The sequence below is a fragment of the Mustela nivalis genome (genome assembly GCF_964662115.1).
Source record: "Mustela nivalis genome assembly, contig: HAP1_SCAFFOLD_75, whole genome shotgun sequence".
In the NCBI taxonomy this organism is placed as follows: domain Eukaryota; kingdom Metazoa; phylum Chordata; class Mammalia; order Carnivora; family Mustelidae; genus Mustela; species Mustela nivalis.
In genome coordinates this window covers 566,474-590,440 of record NW_028136523.1, presented here as the reverse complement: position 1 = coordinate 590,440, position 23,967 = coordinate 566,474, and the positions used below count along the sequence as shown (strand labels likewise).

Here is a 23,967-nt window from a genome sequence, read left to right as displayed (position 1 = left end):
CTGTATAGGGTTTTTTACAAGTTTGCCACAGATTCACATTTTTTAAAATATATATCTATTTGTGTAAAGAGAATGCACTGAGAAGTAAAAAGATAGTGATATATCAGTGCTACCAACTAATGGCTATAATATCATCACCTTATTTATGAACAATGAAACAGTGTGTAATATTTAAATAAATTTAAATAAATTCCTATTTATTTTATATATTTATAAATTTAAATGAATTCCTATTTATTTATTATTAAAGAAATTCCTCTAACAAACAGTATGTTTTGAAGGTTGCTAGCAGGAAAGTGTTGTACGACATGGAAGTAATCAGAAAATGTGATCTAAAATTCTGCTTTCAAGGGCGCCTGGGTGGCTCAGTGGGTTAAAATTCTGCTTTCAAGAAGCTATAACAGTAAGTACTGAGCATTAGCTATTATATGCTATGGATGAATAACTGAAATCTACATTTGAAACTATTGGTACACTATATGTTACCTAATTGAATTTTAAAAAGTTAATAAAAAAAACCACTATTTTATAAAACAATATTCCCAACAGGCTCTTTTGCTTTAAAATACTCACTTTGTTTCCTCTCCGAGAGAACACCAAATGGCGGATGACGCCGGTGCTGCGGGAGGGCCCGGAGGGCCCGGGGGCCCTGGAATGGGAGGCCGCGGCGGTTTCCGCGGTGGCTTCGGCAGCGGCATCCGGGGCCGGGGCGGGCCGGGGCCGTGGTGGGGGCCGGGGCCGAGGCCGCGGAGCTCGCGGGGGCAAGGCCGCGGACAAGGAGTGGATCCCCGTCACCAAGCTGGGCCGCCTGGTCAAAGACATGAAGATCAAGTCCCTGGAGGAGATCTATCTCTTCTCCCTGCCCATCAAGGAGTCTGAGATCATCGACTTCTTCCTGGGAGCCTCCCTCAAGGACGAGGTTTTGAAGATCATGCCTGTGCAGAAGCAGACGCGCGCGGGCCAGCGGACCAGGTTCAAGGCATTTGTCGCCATCGGAGATTACAATGGACACGTCGGTTTGGATGTCAAGTGTTCCAAGGAGGTAGCCACTGCCATCCGCGGAGCCATCATTCTGGCGAAGCTTTCCATTGTCCCTGTGCGGCGAGGCTACTGGGGGAACAAGATCGGCAAGCCCCACACTGTCCCGTGCAAGGTGACTGGCCGCTGTGGCTCTGTGCTGGTGCGTCTCATCCCCGCCCCCAGAGGCACTGGCATTGTCTCGGCCCCTGTGCCCAAGAAACTGCTGATGATGGCTGGTATTGACGACTGCTACACCTCGGCCAGGGGCTGCACTGCCACCCTAGGGAACTTTGCCAAGGCTACTTTCGATGCCATCTCCAAGACCTACAGCTATCTCACCCCTGATCTCTGGAAGGAGACTGTGTTCACCAAGTCTCCCTATCAGGAGTTCACGGACCATCTTGTGAAGACCCACACCAGAGTCTCTGTTCAGAGGACCCAGGCTCCAGCTGTGGCTACTACATAGTTTTATACAAGAAAAATAAACTGAACTAAAGCTTGAAAAAAAAATACTCACTTTGTAATGAGAGTCATTACTTTTGTCTAGCCAAATCTTATAGCACTGTTTATCCCTTCCCTGCTTTATCCCTTCCCAGTATCAATAAAGGCTCACTTGGGTTACCTAGAAGCCATGAGAAAGCTTGTAATAGATCTGGCTGGTTTTCACCAGCAATTTGACCACCATGTGCACAGGGAAGTCTATTGATAAAGGCTTTATTGCAATAAGTTGCAAATACATGGATGATTTTGAATTCTCTTTCTTGAGGTCTTGTTTCATGATAATAAATTTAGGGTGGCTTATTGGAATGGATGTTATTAACATATCTTCATAGTTATAAGCACATGGAATTGTAAAATAGATGAATGAATGTGGCATTACTGACAACTGTCCTCATTTTGAAATCAAATTACAGTGTACTAAGATGAGGAAGCAAAGCAGATTTGGGATTATGAGTGAAATAATTTTAAAAAGTATTAGGGGTATGATCGGACTATTGGGTAATTCAGTAGAAAAATGTCTACTGATTGAGATTCTGTGTTCCCTGATTTCAGAGAGAAGTTAAGATAAATAAGTAACACGAGGAGACTAGGAAGCCAAACATAAGTGATAATTTTGTGCCAGGGTGTGTATACATCTGTTTATCTTCTTGCTTTACCACTAAGGTTGCTCCTAGAGCAGAGTTTAAATATGTGTTGGAGCTAATCTCTGTGGATTACACAAGAAACCACATCCTACAGCTCTCCCTGAAACACCCCTTATGATTTCAATGTAATTTGGTTTTTGCATTTTTAGAAATAACAAAATACTTTGCAAACTCATCTACTTTATTACCATCACAAGTGAGTCAGCTGACTCCACATTTTAACACAGTGACAGTCACAGAGGAATGGAGGAATGAGTAGAGTTATCAATATATGTGCTTTTAAGAAGTATGACAGGGTAGCAGCTATTTCCAGGAACCAAAACATGGGTCAGCAGCTGTGCAGGAAAAGTGATGGAATAAATGACTCATTTCAGAGGAGTTCTATAACATATTAGTTCTATAATGTATCTTCAGCCCCCAATTACCCGCTTTGATCTAAAGTTAAGGATTTACAGTTAAGGTCCCATTTATGATTTGACTGGTAGGGTCTGAATCATGTTTACTATTGTTTTGACTATTGCTTGAAACCTATAGTAGTACTTGGGATATGTGTTGTGTATTCTGTGAACATGTGCTATTTTTAGATTAGATAATTTCTGTCTCGAACCCCTGTTCATTTGTTTGTTTTTGTTTATTTGATAGTGGTTTCAGTAAATGGATATATCTGAAAAATTGCAAAGCCACTATTAAAACAAGTTATTATTATATATAGCATGGAATTGCACATTCCTCCTTTGAATCCGACAGAGCTTCACCATATCCTTAACAATTTGGGAAAAACATGCTATTATTTTTCTTTATAAAATTTCTCCTGTTAGGCTGTGATGGTTGTCATCAGCAGTAACTCCTCTGAAGGCTTTGTCAAAAGAGTTGAAAAAATTGGAAAGGTGTGTGAATGAAGCTGTTTGTTGAATATAAAGAAAAGAGCATTGAAATACAATTCACACTCTTACTTCTCCTTCTATGCTTTCAGATGTTTGTCATTTGAAAATTTTGCTTCTAGAAGAGATGTCCTATATAATTCTTACTTTAAGGAGCAAGTTGCTTTTATAATTTTTTTATTATTCTACCATTCCAGTATTTCCATTTAAATTAAATTCAATACCATTTAAAAAAAATCAAAAGTGCAGCCAGTATTCAATTCCTGGGCTAAATAATTTTAGAAAGCTTTGTGTTATTGAACCTACGGGGTTTTTATGTAGTTTTAACTCTTTCTTTGTGTGATTTTTCCCATTAGTCATGTAAGTGACTGCAATATAACAGACATTGAGGATAAAGAAGGACTGAATAGAACAATCCTTGGCCTCATGAAGTTGAGAATCTAGCAAGGGAGTCAAACAATTCAATCATTCAGAGACAATTTATTGAGTGCCTGGCCTAAGATGAGCACAACAAAACCCCAGCCCAGAGGAATCATTTTAATGGGAGAGATAGATAATAGGTAAGCCAACTTTAAAAAAAAAAACGTACTGATTTTTCTTTAATAGAGATGCATATTTGAACTAAATAAGCACATTTTTAAAAGAGCAGTGATTGAGAAGAGGTTTTTTAACTGAGTGGTCCAAAAGGGCCTTCCTGAAAAAGTCTGCTTTGAACAGATTTCTGAATAATATCAGCTAGGAAGCTGCGTAAAAATCTCAGGGATGGGTGATTTTTCCAGTCGAAAAACTGTAAAGGCTCCAAAGTCACAATAGAGCTATAAGTTTCTCTAATAAAGTAACTTCTGACAAAGAATGAGAAGAAATAACTAACCCAGGTTTGAAAGAAAAGGGACAGACTTTCTATGGAATTCATATTTAATTAAAGCTCTAAAGGACAAAAATACAATAGAGCAAAATTCTGGTCACGCTGATATACCTAACGAAAGTTCATAAACAAGCTTTGGGTAGCAAAGAGTGTGTGGGAATGTTGGTAAGAACAGTGGGGAAGAGTCATCCCTGAACATGTTCTTAAATGAAGCAATTCTTGGGTTGTTTTAAAGGGTGAATTGGAGTTTGCCTAAGTGATTAGAGAAGGATGCCTCAGCTTATGGAAGTTCAAAGCCATAAAGATGTGATAAACTACTGCAGATATTTTCATGTATATTTGTTGTTGCTTCTAGTAATGGTGATCTAAAAACTCCTACTTAAGACAACTAAAAATCCAGACAAAATAGCTTTTAAAGTTAAAAATATCAGAATGATTATAAAAATAAGTGAGGGATTACTGGGCCAAAATACGAAATACAATGAGAGCCTAGAGATATATGCCCTGAAGCCATTTTAGCTATGAGAGCATTTGAAACTGCTAAAACACACTGAGCTGTGTTGTTCATAGACTCTTGATACTAGAGAAACAAAATTCAAAATCCAGCAGCAATCAAATTTGAGGACTTTGGTACAACCCAAATTTAACTTGAGATCCACAAAGCACAAGGAGAAGCAGAAATAAGACTATAGCCTACCTTGCCTTCTGTGTAAACTGAGAAAGTCAATCACTGAATTTGGAGTATGATTGTCTTGTAGAGTCTCAGATATAAGAGAAAATCCTACCAAGGAGGACCATACCATTATTATAGCTCTTAATTATCCCTACTCAATAAGAGTTTCAAATATAATGTCTTGAACATAGCAAAATGTAACAAAGCACACAAAGAAAAACCATTAACAAGATTTGATAGACAAAATGGGATTAAGTATGATGTTAAAATGATCAATAAAGATTGTAAAATGGCTTGATTACTCTGCTCAAAGAAATGAGAGGGGAAGCAAATTGAACCAAAAACTGACACTAAAAATGATATTGAGAAAGGTTTTATAAATGAACAAATGGATACTCTAGAACTTTAAAGATATGACAGCTAATTTAAGGTACCACAGGGGTGCCTGGGTGGCTCACTTAATTAAACCTCCAATTCTTTTTCCTTTTTTTTTTAACACCTTAATTTTATTTTATCTCTTTCATTTGGCTCAGGTCATGATGTCAGGGTTGTGAAATAGAGCCCAGAGTTGGGCTCTGTGCTGAGCCTGGAGCCTGCTTAAGATTCTTTTCCCTTCTTTTTCTATCCCTCCCTGCACTCTCACTTGTTCGCTCTCTCTTGCTTGCAAATAAATAGATAGATAGATAGATAATAGACAAAGAAAAATAAAAGCAGATTATAAAAATAAATATAAAGATTTTGAAATGAAAACAAGTTCAAAATAAAATAGAAGACCTACACAGCTTAAGTTCATTCAGAAAATCTACTATTAAAGAAGTCAGTATGACACAATGTTAAGATATCAAAAGATTTGAGCATGCACTTTTCAGAAAGGGTAATCCAAATGGCCACTCATATATAAAAACTGTTTATCTTTATTATGAATCTGGAATTAAATTAAATTAAATTAATAATAAATTAAAACCTAAAATGACATACTATTACACACTTACCATATTGGGCAACAGTAAAATTGCCTTGCAAGAATGTGAAAGAATGAAAGTGCCCATAATAAAAACATTTGAGGCAAGTTGGACAATATTTAGAAAACTTAAAAATAAAAATAAAAATTTGGTCCATTCCTAGAAATACAACATGGAACTAAATGAATATTTTCACCAGGATATGCAAACAGATGATTATAGCTATTTCATTCATAACAGCAGATCAGTAGTGGTCTATTTGCACAATGTTACATTAAATAAGAGAGAATATTAACAAACTGGGAGGAGGGGCTAGGTTGTTATCATAAACAGATCTTCTATGGTGCTGATTATGTTCTATTTCTCAAAATCTTTAAGTTAAAAAAGTTTTCACATTATATCTAGATAGATAGATGATAGATAGATATCCCAGAAGCTGCAATGCTAGGCTAAGACCAGGCTTTAAAGGGCTTTTCTATACTCTACTAAATACTTGAAACCATTCATTATATCATAGCTCAGTGTTCAAATCTCCATTTGTTTCCTCAGGTTCCTAATATTTACCTTAAGGTGACCTGATCCAGACTTTTGATCACCTTTGTCTAAATATTTCTATTTTAACAAAGTCCTTTTTAACACTGAGAGACTAAAACTTAGAAAAATACTCTTTTATCTCACTAGAGTGGAAAATATATAGTTACCCATTAACTAATGATATCCATGTCTACATTAGATCAATGACATTTTTAATTCTTGGGAGCTTTTGGTTAAATGAAATTTTTAAGCTTCCTTTAAATGAAGCTTTAAGCCATCACCACATGAATAAAATTAAAGAACCAAATGAAAACAGGCCAAGTATTTACAGAGTAATAGAATGTGCAATGGTAAGAGTACAATTCTGAAATCATAAAGCCTAAATTAGTGTGATGCATTTTTGCTACCCATGTAATCATAAACCAGTTATCCAAATGTGTTAGCCTCAGTTTTTTCACCCATGAAATGGTGATGATAATACTTATTATGCTGCGTTGTTGTGTGTATGTGATGAAGCATGGAGCATGAGAATCTCATATTCCATGCTAAAATGATAGCTATTTTTATACTTATAATAATTCTAGTAATAGTAATTAAATTGTTCAAAATGGTAATATTCATTTATATTGAGGCATTGTATTGACTATTCATAGACACATTTACCAAAATAAATTTCATTTTACTTTACCCCCTCTGAGGATATATATTCCCTAATTCAATATGAATCTCTTTATGAATAATAATTATCATAATAAATATGCTGATTTGTCTTCTATTTGTTTTTAGGGAGGTATCCTTTACTGTTGAACATGAAACTTAAGCAAGTCTGTCTTATTCAAAATTTGCATGCTGTTTTCTTATGAAACTAGATTATAGAGTTGTATGAAATAAATTCATGCAGTTAAGACATTGATGTTTGGAACACTGGGTGGTCAGTTTAGTATTTCAAAAGAAGATTTTAAATTTAAACCTTAAAACTGAGCTCTTTCAGCCTTATTTATAGACCATCCTTCATGTTTCATAAGTACTCCTCCATTGTAAACTAAGTAATACTTTTTGTCACAGTGTATATAATGAAAATGGATTTTATATTCTATTATTTCAGAGTTAGTTGCAGTTTCTACTGCCTTACTTCATTTTTTGAAAAATAGATTAATTCTACAAAAAGTTTTTTCCAGGTTTATTGAAAAAAATCGACATATTTGTAAATTTAAGAAATGATTTCTTATAACATTGCAAACCTTTAACATTGTGTAAATTTTGTACAATTTGATAAATTGGTATACATCTTTATTGCAATATAATCTACATAAAAATGTTAATACATCTACTATCTCGTATAGTTGCCACTGTTTTTTATGCATTTATCATAAGGAATTTTAAGATCTACTCTCTTAGCAACTTTTATGTATATAGTATAGTAGAGATAAACTTCAGAGGTCTTGTGGGTTTTGTTCCAGACTGCCTCAATAAAGTGATTATCTCAATAAACTAAGTCAAATTATTATATTTTTTGGTTTCCCAGTGCATATAAAAAATTATGTTTCCCAGTGCATATAAAAAATAAAAACTATACTGCACTGTTCAAAAGCATTATGTTTTTAAAGAAAAACAATGTATATACCTTAAGTACACTAGTTCTGAGTTTTCAGTGGGTCATAATTACTGATCACAGATCACCATAACAAATACAATAATAATGAAAAAACTTGATATATTGCAAGAATTACCAACATGTGACAAAGAGACACAAAATGAACAAATGTTGTTAGAAAAATGGTGGCAGCAGACCTCTTTTATACAAGATTGCTATAAACTTTCAACTTGTAAGAATGTGATATATGCAAAGTTTAATAAAGGGAAGCACAATAAAAAAAAGTATGTATATCTTATTAACTATGATCATCATGCTGTACATTAGATCCCCAGAACTTTTTCATATTATAGTTGCAAGTTTGCACCCTTGGGGGCGCCTGGGTGGCTCAGTGGTTTGGGCTGCTGCCTTTGGCTCGGGTCATGATCTCAGGGTCCTGGGATCGAGCCCCGCATCGGGCTCCCTGCTCCGCAGGAAGCCTGCTTCCCTCTCTCTCTCTCTCTGCCTGCCTCTCTGCCTACTTGTGATCTCCGTCTTTCAAATAAATAAATAAAATCTTTAAAAAAAAAAAAAAAAAAAAAAAAGAAAGTTGGCACCCTTGGACCACCTTACTCCACCCCAGGTTCACCCCTTGTCAACTCAACTCTAAGTTTCCATTAGTTTTCCTTTTCCTCAGATTCTGTATGTAAGGGATATCATAATACATAAATTAAAAAAATATACAAAATCTTTGAAATATTTCACTTAGAATAATACCTTCAAGATCCATCCATGCTGTTGTAAATGGCAGTATTTCTTAATTTTTCATGGTTAAGTAGTATTCCGTAGTATATATTTACCATACTTATTTTACTCATTCATCCATTAATGGATACTGAAGTTATTTCCATCTCTTGCTTAGAGTTAATAATTTTATAATAAACATAAGAGTGCAGATATGTCTTTGAACAGTGAACTTCGTTTTCTTTAGATAGATACCTAGAAGTGGGATTACTGAATCATATGGTAATTTTACTTTTAATAATATGAATAATCTCCATACTGTTTTCCATACAAATTTATATCCCTATTACAGTGCATAAGTTCCCCGTTTTCCCCAATATTTACCAAAATTGGTTAGTTTCAATTTTTTGGTAGTATATATTCTAATATCTTGCTGTGTTTTTCAGAGGTAAACAACAACAACAACAACATAAGGACTTTGCCCTGAGATTTTTACGTTGAGCACTTTTTAATGCTCCTGTTGGTCATTTATATAACTTTTTTGAAAAAAAAAGTCTATTGAGATCCTTTTGCTATATTTTTAATCATATATTTTTTTCTATTTGTATCTGTTGGTTATTAACCTCTTTTCAGATATAAGATTCGTAAGTATTTTCTTACATTCTGTGGATTGTGTTTTCATTCTCTCTCCCTTTTTTTGGCAATGCAGAAACGTTAGTTTGATGTAATACCATTTATTTATTTTTGCTTTTTTTGCTTGTGTTTTTAGTCTGGTATCCAAAAAACTATTGGCAAGACCAATGTCAAGGAGAATTTTTCCTATGTTTTCCTTTAGGAAATTTAGTTTCATGCATCACCTTTAAGTCTTTAATCTATTTCAAGTTCAGACTTATGAGTGATATAAGGTTCCCTTTTCATACTGTTTATGTGACTATTCAGTTTTAAATATCATTTATTGAACAGACTATCTTTCCCCATTACATATGTTGGCCCCTGTCAAATATTAGGTGACTGTATGAAAGGATTTATTTCTGGACTCTCAATTCTGTTCTACTTGTTTATTGGTCTGTTTTTATGCCAGTATACTTTATTGTTTTGAGCATGAGGGCTTTGTAGTATAGTTTCAAATCAAGAAGTGTAATCTCCCTTCTTCATTCTTTCTCAGAACTGCTTTGATTATTTGTTGTCTTTTATGGTCTCATATAAACTTTAGGATTCTTTACTTACTTCTGTAAAACAATAATATTGGATTTTTTTTAAGATTTTTAATTTATTTAATTGACAGAGAGAGATGACAAGCAGGCAGAGAGGCAGGCAGAGAGAGAAGAGGAAGCAGGCTTCCTGCTGAGCAGAGAGCCTGATGCGGGGCTCGATCCCAGGACCCTGGGATCATGACCAGAGCCGAAGGCAGCGGCTTAACCCACTGAGCCACCCAGGCGCCCCTAACATTGGATTTTTGATAGGAATTGGATTTACAGATGGTTTACGGTAGTATGGACATTTTAACAATGTTAATTCTTACCATTCATAAATATGAGCTATCTTTCCATTTCTGTCACCTTCAATTTCTTTATCAATGTCATAGTTTATGGAGTACAGATCTTTCATCTTCTTAGTTAAATCTATTCCTAAGTATTTTATTATTTTTGATGCTATTGTGAATTAGATTGTTTTCTTTATTTTTTCAGATAGTTCATCATTAGAATGTTAAAATGCTCCTGTCTTGTGCTTACTTTGGCAGCACATATACTAAAATTGGAATGATGCAGAGAAGATTAGCGTGATCACTGAACAAGGATGACATGACAAACTGGGAAGCAGTCCATAAAAAAAAAAAGAAACAAAACAAAATTCTTTTCTTTTATATATTGATCTTGTATTTGGTAATTTTACTAAATTTGTTTATTCAAATTTTTTGTGAATTTTTTAGGATTTTTTAACATGTAAGTTCATGTTATCCAAAAAAAGAAAATTTTACTTCTTCCTTTTTTTTTTTTTTTTTTTTGGAGTCTCTTATTTCTTTGTGTTCCTTGTTTCTCTGGCTAGGACATCCACTACTGTGTCAAATGAGAGTAGTGAAAATGGACACACTTGTCTTTCTTCTGATCTTTAAGGGGAAAACTTTCAAAAGTTTTGATTGAATATGAGATTAGCTCTGGGCTTGCAATCTGTGTTTTTTCTTTAATGGGTTTTTTAAATTATTTTTTAAAATTTTTTATATAATGTGTTTTTATCCCTAGGGTTACAGGTCTGTGATTCACAGCACTCACCATCACTCACCATAGCACCTGCCCTCTCCAATGTCCATACCCCCACCATCCTCTCCCAACACACCTCCCCCCAGCAACCCTCAGTCTGTTTTGTGAGATTCAGTCTTTTATGGTTTGTCTCCCTCCTAATACCATCTTTTTTTATTTTTTTTTCGTACGCCCAAAACTGCCTATGTTGCATCTCCACTTCATCATATCAGGGAGATCATATGATAGTTGTCTTTCTCAGATTGATTTATTTCGCCAAGCATAATACCCTCTAGTTCCATCCACGTCATCACAAATAGCAGGATTTCATTTTTTTTTGATGGCTGCATAGTATTCCATTGAACATATATACCACATCTTATTTATTGATTCATCTGTTGAAGGACATTTAGTTTCTTTCCATAGTTTAACTATTGTGGACATTGCTGCTATAAACATTTGGGTGCATGTGCCCCTTCAGAATGCCACGTTTGTATCTGTAGGGTATATACCCAGTACTACAAGCACTGGGTCATAGGGTAGTTCTATTTTCAGCTTTTTGAGGCACGTCCACGCTGTTTTCCAGAGTGGTTGCACCAGCTTGCATTCCCACATACAGTGTAGGAGGGTTGCCCTTTCTCCACATCCTCGCCAGCATCTGTCATTGACTGACTTGTTCATTTTAGCCATTCTGAACGGTGTGAGGTGGTATCTCATTCTGGTTTTGATTTGTATTTCCCTGATGCCGAGTGATGTGGAACATTTTTTCATGTCTCTGTTGGCCATTTGAATGTATTCTTTGATGGAACATGATAGTGAGCTTAGGGAATCACCAAGTTAATGAAAGAGGTGCCTCTTGTAGGTGAATTAAGAGTGAGAGAAAGAAAAGAGGGCTGATCCTAGATTGGAGAACTCGGGGCTGAAAAGGACCCTCATCTGGGAGCAGAGAAAGTGGTCCAGAATCAGAGGCACAGAGGACTCCCAACACCTTCCACAGAAGCGGAGCACCTAAAGACATAGTGCCATTACCCCTGAAAATCTAGGCATGGAGGTATTCTCTTTAGGCAAATAGGCATCGGAGAATAGTTTGTCCATAGCCCAGTCACTGACTTCAAGAGGAAAAGCTATACCAGCTCTCGAAGCAGGCCGGATAGCTCAAGCAACAGCAGCCAAGCCAAAATCCTTATCCCCTGCATTTCTGAACAATGACAGAGCAGCGGTTCTGTCTAGAACCAGGAGGTATTCAGAAGTCAATTGTTGGGTCCCGGGTTGTGTCCATCAGTTCAGACGCGGCCTTCAGATCAACTCATGATTCCAGGGCCTTGGCATTGACTCTGTTCTCAGGTTCTCTGCTCAGGGGCAAGTAAGCTTCTCCCTCTCCAGCTCCACCCCCTGATTGGGATCTCTCTGCCTCTCTGTCCAAACGTGCATGTGCATGTTCGATAAGATAACAAAGACAAAAACAGTGCACAATAATTGACTGGGGCCAAAGGATGTTTTATTGAATTTGGACCTAGGTTCCTATGGAGGGCAGCCAGGTATAGAGAACCTCCCACCATCCTAAAATGCCCGACCTTCGCTTGGAGCTTCCTTGTTCATTCTCCTGTTCTTTGCCTTCCTGGATCTCCTCACCAACCTGCAGCATCCGCTGTCTGTCGTGCTGTACTGACCCCTTGTTAACACATTGTGCATCCTCTCGGGGCTCCATTGGAACATGCCCATCTTCCTCAAGAGGCACTGTTTGCTTATCGCATGGAACCATTTGGGGGATGGTCATGAGAGGGTGAAGGCAGGCTTGTGCTGCCACATCTCCATGCAGTTCCACAGAGGGTAGCTGATCCACCATGAGGGAGTGCTCAAGGTTCTTCCACATTCGAATCCTCTTCAATGCGTCCTTTTGCACATACAAGTTGTCTTCCTGAAATGGGCACGGAAGTCTTTCAGTTGGCTTCATTGGGCTATGGGTCTCTTCCAACATGCTCTCCGTTGGCTTCTGTGGACTCCAAGAACATGAGTCCGTCCTGGACCTAAGGTTCTAGGGTGTAGACTCTGCCTTGGATGCATGGTCTTTTTGGAAGATTGGGAGGCCTTGTTGGCACCGTTTCTGGAGACCATTGAGGTACTCGTGTGCTTTCTGTGGAAGACTCCAGACATGTCTTTGGCACGGTTGCGGGGGTTCACTTTGAGCTTCCCTTGGGTGGACCTTTTCCTGTTGAGATGCTCCATGATTTGGTGGGAGGGTCTCACCCTTACGCAGGGCTCGGATTTCCTCCCCTGAGGCATTGCTTGCGGTCTGTTAGTTTCTTGGCTTGTCGGTGCTAAGATGGAATGCGGCATCTTGCCTTTCTCCGAGGTCCAGAGGGCTGGTGCTGACACTCACGACCAAATACTATGAATTCGGCCATGGAGAAGGTGACACCGACTCGCTTCGCAAACTGCCTTGGTGAGAGACCCAGGCGGCTCCAGCAGTTTGGGACGGCCTGGGGTCCTCTTGGCCCACCCATGACTACTCCAGTCAAGTGTAGTGATCAGGCCTGGGTTGATGAGGAGTGGTTGCTATGACCTCAAAGCTTTGTGACATCACAGATGCTGGCTTCACTGAAGCAGCTGTCCCTCTCCCATGACCTTGGTGTCCTATGGCTTTAAGTAGGAAGCCCCAGGAAGGACAAAACAAGAGCCCTCTGAACCTGATCAAGAACTCAGGATGTCTTGTGGTTTAATGTCAAACTTCCCCTTTCTGGAGACATAGAGGAAGGAAAATGACATTCAGTATACCTTCCTTTAGGCCAACATATCCCCGGAGACGGCAAGGTGTCCTTTTACACTACAATTTCTAGATATCTCAAGAAAAGGTGAGGTCGCGTGTATGAGCAGCTCTCCGTGGGGTTTCTCGTCCTGTGGGTGAGAGCGTACTTTGTCAGCGTCTTTTGCTTATGGGTCAGTGATGACTAAGGTACGGAAAGTCCCTTTCCGAGGTAAAAGGTGAGGGCATCGCTATATGGTGCCGTCTGTGTCCTCGTCTCCTAGTGTTCTGAAACACGCGGCTAAGGGCTGAGGCCTCTGTCTACCTGGCTTTCCCTTAAATACCTTTGCAAAGTCTTTGAGGAGAGTGATATTCTGCATCTGAGCTAACTCTCAATGAAGAGGCCTGGACCGAAACCGTTGTCATTATTAGTTAACTGTACTTGTTGTGGTAACGGGTATAGACATGTGGACCAAGACTCTTTAGTCAGAAGGAAAGGGACGGCGTATATAGACGGCTTGCAAGGCCCATTCGAGCAGACCTTTGGAGTGAGCCGCAATGCCCTTGCAAGGACTAGTGGATCAGGAAGTTTGGGTCCATTTCGGCACCTCAGTATTCCTCTGCCATCGAAGTGAATGAACCCCTGGACCTTGCCTTGACATGAATGTCCCATGCCCTGCTGTTGGGAAATGGAAAAGGAAGGGAATACTGACGGGCAAAAAGTCAGAGAAGGAGACCTACCAGGAGTGACTCAGGACTCTGAGAATCCAGCTGAGGTTTACCAAAAAGAGAACTGCTTAATGGGTAGTCAGGAGTTGTGGAATATATTAAGAGGAGCACTGGACGTACATGCAACTAAAGCATCCCTGAATACTCTGTCAAAAACGGATGATGGATGATAGGCAGGCTTTCTCAACAGAACAGCAACAAGAGCAACACTTATATAAGGCTCACTTGAACAGAACTGAGGATTGAGCTGCTATGTCCTTGCAAAGACTAGTGGATAAAGAAGGTGTGGTCCATATTGGCAACAGAGTATTCCTCAGCAATTAGGCAGGATGAACTCTTGATTCTTGCACTGGCATGAATGCCACAGGACTGGGTTTGTGAAATGAAATGGGCAAGGAGACATAGGGAAATATCATATGGCTTCTCTCATATGTGCCCTAGGACGAATACCACGGCCCTTAGTAGAAAGAAGGAAAAACTGAAGGGGATAAGTCAGAGAAGGAGACAAACCAAGAGTAACTCAGAACTCTGAGGAATCAAGCTGAGAGTCAAGGAAAAAAGAGACATGCAGGGAATGAGGGAACGGGCTAATGGGTGTTGAAGAGTTCTGGCATATCTTAGGCGGAGTACTAGGTCATATATGGAACTGAAGCATCAGTGAATACTCTGTCAAAAATGGATGATGGATGACAGGCTGGCTTCCTCAACAGTACAAAATAATACAAAAACAAGCTGGCCCTTTCAAATGCAGGTGAAGACAGACAGAGAAAAGGAAAGAATTATATTTTTATTATGTTTAATTATTGAAATGGAATATAATTTATTTCCTAAAATGTCATTATTTGAATTGGGTCTTTATACTAGTAAAGTGGAGTTCATCCACCTCCTCCATTTGTGGAATTGATGAGAAGAAAATGGCATTGCCTTCTCTAAATGTCTAGAAGAGTTGAACAGGAAATGATTTGCACCTCGCCATCTGTGTGTTGACAGGGGTTTGATTACTGCTTCAAACGCTTTAGTCACTACTACAGAGCTGAGATTTTGTAGGTTTCCTGACCTAATCTTTGGAGTGAATATGTGTCTTGGAATTTATCCTTTTCTCTCAGTTCTTTTCTTTGGGGTTTGCTTCATTAGTGCTATTCTTCACTTCCTCCCCATCTTTTGTGTGTCTTATCTGTGTGTGTGTGTGTGTGCTGAGTGTGTTTCAAATAACAATTATAATTAAATTGATGGAGATAGGAAGTCGGTATTTAATGGATAGCAGTTCCATTTGACATGCCTTGAAAACTCACATTCCCTCTCTTTCAGCCACATTTCCTACAAAGAATGTCATCTTTTGTCCTCTTTGATAAACACATATTTTCTCAAACCTGACCTCAACAAACACCACATTTTGTGTGCCTGGGTAGTGTCGTATTATTTGTCCATTTTTCCCTTGCTTTTTCATATGTCTCTTGACAGTCATGAGAGAGTGAAATTGTATGTTATTTGTCTTTCTGGGACTGATAGATGTGACGTAGGCTAATGCTCTCCACAATTCTGCCACATGAGGCAAGTGGAAAGAATTCATTCTTGCTTATGGCTGGGTAAGATTCTGTGGGGCTTTTTCAGGACAGTGAGATGGTAGTAGTGTCTGGTAACTCCAGACTTGTCTTTATCCAGGAACACAACAGGAAGATTACCACATCAACTTCAACATGGCAGAAATGAACTGGAGCCCACAAAGCAAACTCCATAGCAAAAGAGAGAATAAGTTGCAATCACTATGGGAGAAGACTGGAGACATGGTTTAGGGGAAAAGTGGAAAGTTGGTAATTCAGAAGGCAGTGAGACAATGCAATGGGCAAAGCCACAAGAGATCGGAGCACACTTGGAACCCACAAGGAGTACGTTCTCCAATTCCATTGATTCTGACCATCAGGGGGTCTGAATCATACTAGTTCATGCCAACAAAGGGCCTTGAGGCCTGGAGATTTTAGATCAGCAGCCTTGGCATATCAACTCAAAAGAACACTGTATTTCTCTGTCAGAGAACACCAACAAATAGCCAGGTGAAGACAGCCTGGAAACCACGATTAGAGACAATACCAGGTGACACAGTGGGAAGATGGTGGGTTCTGGCTGTACATTAGTGAGAGGCAGTGTTCTTGGAGATGATTTGATGGGGGCAAAAGAAATTTGGGGCTCTCGCACAGGCAGCATCAAGCCCGAGCTACTGGCCAAAGACAGGTTGGTGAGGGCTTTAATTGCCTCTCCTGCAAACACGAAATTCTCACCATGGAACACATAGGGTACTGTGTTCCTCAGTCCAACCTGCTTCATTTTAAGAGAACAGATTCTCCCATAGGGGACTAGAAGAAAGCCCTGTCCATAGGCTGTCCCCTGACCACAGAATGCTACAGGCATTCATTCTGTTGTGAAGGTTGAATTTCTCCTTTCACAGGCACACCAGATCCCACCAAGCTAAACCTCAGCCTATTCAGCCCAGACCCCAAACACACCAAAAGGCTGGCAAAGAGAGCCTCTGCAGATGACTGGTCTCAAGGACAGGGGGCAGCTATGATACAACAGCAGAGGGCATGCATGCCACACACACATACCTGAGACTCCCTCAAGGGCCAGCCCTTGGGCACTCCATGATATCTTATTTCTAAAGAAATTACCATCAGGATAAAAAACAGAATGGATTTTTCAAATACTGAGAAAGAGTCAGAGACCTATATCCAAGACAAAGATGGAAGAATCAATTGTTGCCAAGGAAGAAGACAAGAAATTATCATGGCCAGGTAATCGGAGTGAAACCTCACATATAACACGCCCAATGGAGGATTGAAAGCAGAAAGATATCAGGGAGTCTCAAAACACATAGATTAAACTGATAGAAATAAAATAAAGTAAAATAAAATAAAATAAAATAAAATAAAATAAAATAAAATAAAATAAATAAAGAATTTCTAAAGAAAAGATTGGTAGCAGACTGAAGGAAAAGTCCAAGAAGCTGGCAGAAGCAAAGGACCAAATTTTTGACCTGGCAGAAAAGGAATGGTAAATAAGGAAACAAATCCAAAGAAAGAAGGAAGAATGATGAAACATGACAATGAGCTTAGGAAAGTCATTGACTCCAAGGAATAGAAAGAGGTGCTTATTGTAGGAGAAGTCGGAGTGAGAGAAAAAAAAGAGGGCTGAACATGGATTTGAGAATTCAGAGCTAAAACTGTCCCTCATCTGGGAGCAGAAACAGAGATCCAGATTCAGAGGCAAGGAGGACTCACATCACCATCCACAGAAGCATGGAACCACAAGACATAGTTTCATTCAATGGAGGAATTCTCTTTACCTAAATATGCGTGGGAGTGTAGTTTGTACATAGCCAAATCACTTACCTCAAGAGGACAAACTATACCAGCTCTCAAAGCAGGCCAGGTTGCTCAAGCAACACCAGCCCAAGCCAAAATCCATTTCCCCTTCATTTGTGAACAATGACAGAGCAGTGGTTCACGTCTAGAACTAGGACGTATTCAGAAGTCAAAGGTTGTGTCATGGATTGTGTCTATCAGTTCAGAGGCGGCCTTCAGCTCAACTCATGATCCCAGGGTCTTGGCATCGACTCTGGTCTCAGGTTCCCTGCTCAGGGGTAAGTCAGCTTTTCCCTCTCCAGCTCTACACCCTGATTGTGATCTCTCTGTCTCTCTGTCAAATATGTGCATGTGCATTGTTTGACAAAAAGACAAAAACACAACCGGGGTACAAGGATTGACTGTGGCCAGGGGATGTTTTCTTTAATTTGGACCTAGATCTCTATGGAAGGCAGCCAGGTTCAGAGAACCTCCCATTATCTCAAATGCTAGACCTTCGCTCAGAGCTCCAATGTTCATTCTCCAGTTCCTTGTCTTCCTGAATATCCTCACCAACCTGTAGCATACGCTGTCTGTGGCTCTCTAATGGCCCTTTGTTGTCCCACTGTTCATCTTCTGCTGCCTCCATTAGAACACGCCCATCTTCCACAAGAGGCATTGTTTGCTTATCCCATGAAACTATTTGGGGGATGTTCATGAGAGGGTGAAGGCAGGCTTGTGCTGTCACATCTACATGTACTCCTCCAGAGGGTATCTGCACGACCCTGTGGGAATGCTCCAGGTTCTTTGACATTTGAATCCTCTTCAATGTGTCCTTTTGAAGATACAAGTTGTCTTCCTGAAACGGGCATGGAAGTCTTTCAGATGGCTTCACTTGGGCTATGGGTCTTTTCCAACATGCTCCATGCTTGCTCCTGTGGACTCCAAGTACATGAGTCCATTCTGGACCTAAGGTTCTAGGATGTAGAATCTGCTTTTGGTAAATCGTCAGTTTTGAAGATTTGGAAGTCATTTTGGCTCTATTTCTAGGGATGCTACAGCTACTCATTATAAGGTCCGCTAGGCCAGAGGGAGTCATTTTGTGTTTCTGCAGTAAACTTATATTGAACCCATGCTGTAAACAAAATTGACCCTACTCCTCCCAGAGGAGCTTACTCTCAAAGCCTAGATACAAGGGTGAATCAGGCCAGGTGAAGACATCCCATTAGAGGGGCACGCATATATCTACTAGGGTAAATTGAGATCCAATTATCCACCCATGTGTTACCTAGCATTTTTGTTTTTGTGGTGTAGCAGACTTAGCACGACTGTGCAGTTTTTTCTGTATTGTTATCTCATTGGCCACGTCTGTATAGCCTGGCTAAACTACCGCTATAAATGTTAGTCTCTGAGGCTGGGAGGGGTTGCCTCTTTGCAAGAGAAGGCCCTGACCGGTCAATATGATTCTCGATGCTTTGTGCAAAATCTCGCTCTTTTGAATAAGGACCCTATCTTTGGAGGGCCACCCGAATTCAAATGATGAGAACTGAAACAGCATTGGAATTTTTGGAAAAGCCTCTGGAGGTAAGATCATGGGATCCTGCATGGAGCTGCAGTGTACAGTCTCCTGCCAATCTTCTCTTCAGGAGTTCTTTAGGTGCTTTTATCTTTATCAGTTTTATCTCTGTGGTTCGAGACTCTCTGATATCTCCTATGTTTTCTGACGTACAGCGAGTATCCAGGCCCCTGCTTTCAATCCCGCATCGGGCGTTTTCTATGTAGAGGGTTCACTCTGATTGCCTAGCCATAATCATTCCTTCTTCCTTTACCTGGGCATCAATTGATTTTTTCATCTTTGCATTGGATCTAAGTCTCTGTCACCTCTCTGTATTCGTTAAACTCATTCTGCTTTCTAACCTGAGGGTAATTTATTTAGGAGGAAGAGATCCGGAGTACCCAGGGCTGGCCCTTAAGGTTTGTTGAGTGCGTGCGTGTGTGTGTGTTTGTGAGTGTGTATGTGGCATGCATGCCACTGCTGTTTGTGTTGTGGCTGACCCTGTCCTGGAGGCCAGTCATTTGCTGTAGCTCTCCTTTCCGGCCGTTTGTTGTTTTTAGGGTCCGGGTTGAATATGCAGAGGTTTACCTTGGTGGGCTCTGGTGTGCCTGTGAAAGGAGAAATTCGAGCAACTCAGCAGAACGCAGGCCTGCAGAATGCTGTGTTCAGAAGAGAACATGTGGTCAAAGCTTTCTTCTCGTCCCCTATGGGAGAGTCGTTGTCCTTGGACTAAGCATCTTGGACTGAGGAAGGCAGTTTTCCAAGTATTCCACTGTCGGGATTTCGAGTTGGCTGGCTAGGCAGCCTATGTCCTCACATACCTGTCTTGGCCAGTAGCTTTGTCTTGATGCTGCTGTTGCGAGAGCCCAAAATTTATTATGTCCACATTGAGACATCTCCACGAACACTGCCTTTCACGGAATCACTCCCACTACTCACCATCTTCCCAGTGCGTCACTTAGTATTGTCTCTCTCTGATCATTGTCTCCAGGCTGTCTGCTCCTGGTCGCTTGTTGGTGTCATATGCAGGAAAAAGATGGTGTTCCTTCAAGTTGATGTGTGCCAAGCCTGCTGATAGGAAAACTTCAGCCTTCAACACTTGTGTTGTAAAGTACTCGTGCCCTTCAGACCCTCTGCGTCTCACAGTCAACGGCACTGGGAAACAGGTTCCTTGTGGGTTCCCAGTGTGCCCTGCTCTCCTGTGCCTTGGTACTCTTCATGGGATCCAGCCCTCTGATCCACTAACCAACCAAATATCCCCTGAGCCATGTCTCCAACCTTCTCCCATCATCTCTGCAACTTCCGTTTTCTTTCGCTGTGGAGTTTATCTTGTAGGCTTCAGGTCAATTTCCACCCCAATGCAGTTGTTGTGTTCATCTTCCTGTTGCCTTCATAGCTGAAGACAAGCATGAGGTTATTAGACACTACTACCATCTCACTCTCCTCCATGTCACCGCAATTCGTACTGAGACATAAGCAAGAAGGAATTCTTCCACTTGTCTCTTATGGCAGTCTTGCGGAGAGCATTGGGCTTTGTCACATCTATCATTCTCAGAACGACATCAGACAGACGATTTCACTAACTCATGACACTCAAGAAACATACGAAAAAGAAAGGGTATTGGTACAAACAGTATGACTCTAATGAGAAATTCAAATGGTGCTGTTCTTTGGAAAGCAGTTTTGTGAGAACACGTGTTACTTGAAGAGGACAAGAGATGACATTCCTTGCAGGAGATTTCCTGAAACTGATGGAATGTGAGATTTCAAGGCATGTCAAATTGAATTGCTACCCACAAGAGACCGAATTCCATTCTCTCGTATTTTAATAATAATTGTGATGTGAAACACACACACACCACACAGCATTAACACATGCACATGCAAACACACAAAGATAAGACATGCAAAATATGGGAAGGAAGCGAGGAATCGTACCAATGAAGCAACCCCAAGAAAATACCATATAGGTGAAAGGCAAATAGAATCCAAGTCAGAAGCCAACCGAAATGAGAAAGTGAACTATTACCTATCAATAATACATTCAGTATCAGGACTAAAGTCTCCCGTCAATACAAACAGTTTGTAAGAGTGGTTGAAATTCCAAATTAAAAAAAAAAAAAAAAGGTAGAAAACATCCATAAGAAAACAGCAAATATTAAACTAGCTCGTCCTTCTGTTGACCATAGGAGATTTCCTTCGACTATAAAGATACTCATAGCTTGCAAGTGAAGAAACAGGGAAGACATAGGTTATGCTATTCCCAAGGAGAAGAGAGCCAAAGTGTTTGTGCATAAGTCAGCGAGAGTCATTTTATGCCTTCGAGAGACAAAAGATAAGCGGAAGTTGTTTTGTCTTGATGGAGCATCAAAACAACAGAAACCTGGAAGAATTGCCAACATATACACCACGAACAAGGGTGTATCTAAACGTTGGAAGCCTATGAACACACAGGAATGGAGATGGCTGTTCTGCCCCATCTCTCTGCCCTTCAACCACACTGCCTCCTTCTTCCTGTGGAGACCTCTCATGCCACCTGCCTCCAAGCACAGGTGATTCCCATTGATGGGAAGACCCTCTTCTCTCCCCCATCTCCCCACTCCAGTTACTCCCACTTATTCGTGAGCTCACAAGCCCCATGGTACACACTCTCCATGCAGCCTGCTCTCTCTTTTCTAGCATTGGCCTCCGTTTCTAGCTGTGCTTGTGTCATGGATGTCCCTCCCCAGCCAGCCTCCAAGCTCTCGTTCCCTTTAGCTCCAACACCTGACACAGTGCCTGGCACATATCACTTTGAGCTTCCCTTGGGTGGACCTTTTCCTGTTGAGATGCTCCACTGGGAGCTTAGCCCCGCACCCCAGCATGGGCTCCGGCCTCAGAAGTGAGGGGGCGGGGCCAGCGCAGAGAAGGGTCTTTGCTTATTTCCAAAGCTGGAAGTGAGCTCTCAGAGGACTCAGGAGGGAGGGGGGCGGGGGCGGCCGGAAGAGGGGCTTTGCTAATTGCCCAGGCGGGAAGGAGGGGCGCGCAGCGCCAGTGTGCTGTGCTGCAGCCCATTTGGGACTGCAGGACCCACCATACTCGCTGCCCCTGCACTCCCATGCTCCAGCCTAGCCCCTGAGGCCTCGGTGTCCTGTTCCCGTTCCCGCCGCCTGCTGCCCCTCCCCGACCCATGGCTTCTCTGGAGGACCCTCTGCTCACAGGTAAAGTGACACCACGACATGCCCTCACCTGAAGCAGAAAACGCAGTCCAGGAGCTGGGCGCAGCCTCCCGCCAACCCCAGGGCACCAGGACCACCCCAGACGCTGCGCCACACCCTGTCCGCAGGGGGTCAGGCCGGGGACAGCGCTACAGGAGGTACCCCCCCCTGCCAGCGGGCAGGCTAGCCCCCATAGTTCTGCATCCCCACGCGCTTTTCAGAGCCTCCTGCCATTCCCAGGGCACCCAGAACCCAGAGAGTGAGGCCTTGGGTGTTCTCTAGTGACAGATTCAAGGCAATTTTTCGACTTTGGGACTCAGAGTTAACATAGTTTTCATTTGTGATTATTATTTTTGTGTGGGGGCCGTCGCTTTTCTTTTGACCTAGGCTTGTTTTCACTCCCGGTTCTGAAGAAGCCCCTAAATCCTAACCCTTTGAGGACTCCGAAAGCTCTCAGAGCAGCAGTGCTGGGGGACAGTGTGGACACATGGTTTGGTTTCTCCTCTGGCCTGCTTCTGTGGCAGCCCCGCTCTGTCCTCCTCAGACTTCAGAGCAATATCTGAACAAGTGGAGAAGCAACCAGGGGGTCAGGAAGGTGGCCACCGAAGAGTGACTTCTCTGGAGGGTGGCTGAGCTAGCAAGTGAGCATGTTAGTCCAGCTCTGCCTGCATTCAGTATGGAGCTGAACAGGGGCCAGGGAAGGGGAGGAGGAGCAGAGAGCAGGGACAAAGGGACCAAAGAGGAGATTCAGATGAAGGGAAGTAATGGGGAGGAAAGAGAAGAAACTCTAGAAGACAGGTATGTAGAAAGGAAAAGGGATGAAGTGGGCATTGGGAAAGGGCACCACCAGGGAAGGAGAGAGGGGAAGAAAAGAGGGAGGAAAGAGGAAAGGGGAAAGGGAGAAGGGAGGAGTCAGCATGCCAGGGCTCCCCCTGCATCTGAAGAAGAGGTGGCTGGTCCAGCTTGTCAAACAGGGTGCTCACTCTTTGGCCCCAGTTTCTGCTCCCAGTGCTACTGGGCTTTGCAAGGAAGGCAGGCTGTCCCTGGGACCTACTGGAGCCCACTGGAGCCCACAGGAGGGTGGGAGAGGTAAGATGCCACCAGGTCCTGTCCTGAGCTGCTCCCAGCCACCAGCCTCACCACATGGTGCAAGAGGGACCCCAGAACAAAGGACGGACACAGGCCAGCATGTCTGCTGGTGGCCCTGGGCACTTAGCTCATCGCAGTGAACCACACGGCCTCCTCAACCCACGCTTTCAAAGCCTCCTTCTTCGCTTCTGGCTTTCATGTCTGTAGGAACATGAGCCAGATCTAACTCATCTCCGACAGACAATTCTGACTCACCCCGTGTCAGATTTTTATGAGTGGCTGTGATAGAGTAAGATAGCAATGCTCCAACAAACAGACTGTTTCCTCCCACTTGACCTCAACAGTCTTATACATTTTCTTAGCGAAAACATCTTGTCTCCTTCCATTAAGCTCATAACGTGGTCTAATAGTATACATGCGCCTTCCTTAGATGCGAAGCGATACAGAGGTCCTTTTTTTTTTTTAATTTTACAAGGTAAAGTCAGTGAACATATCCAACTTGACGAATACGTCTCTAAAATGTCAATCCAGGCAAAGCTTTTTCTGCCTACAGTTTGGAGCCTACGTGGTGACATTTTTAAAATGCTTTCAGTCCCTCAGTGAGGCTCTTAGAAGCTAGCCAGGGCTTACTACGTGCCAGGCACTGTGTCAGGTGTTGGAGCTAAAGGGAAGGAGAGCTTGGAGG

At 41.5% G+C, this 23,967-nt stretch overlaps 1 pseudogene across 1 annotated transcript; it reads left to right on the top strand.

Moving 5' to 3' along the window:
• The first annotated feature begins 600 nt into the window (after window positions 1–600).
• LOC309860631 (small ribosomal subunit protein uS5 pseudogene) lies at window positions 601–1,530 on the top strand (annotated as a pseudogene). The gene has a single exon. The product of its transcript is annotated as a small ribosomal subunit protein uS5 pseudogene (transcript).
• Window positions 1,531–23,967: the final 22,437 nt, after the last annotated feature.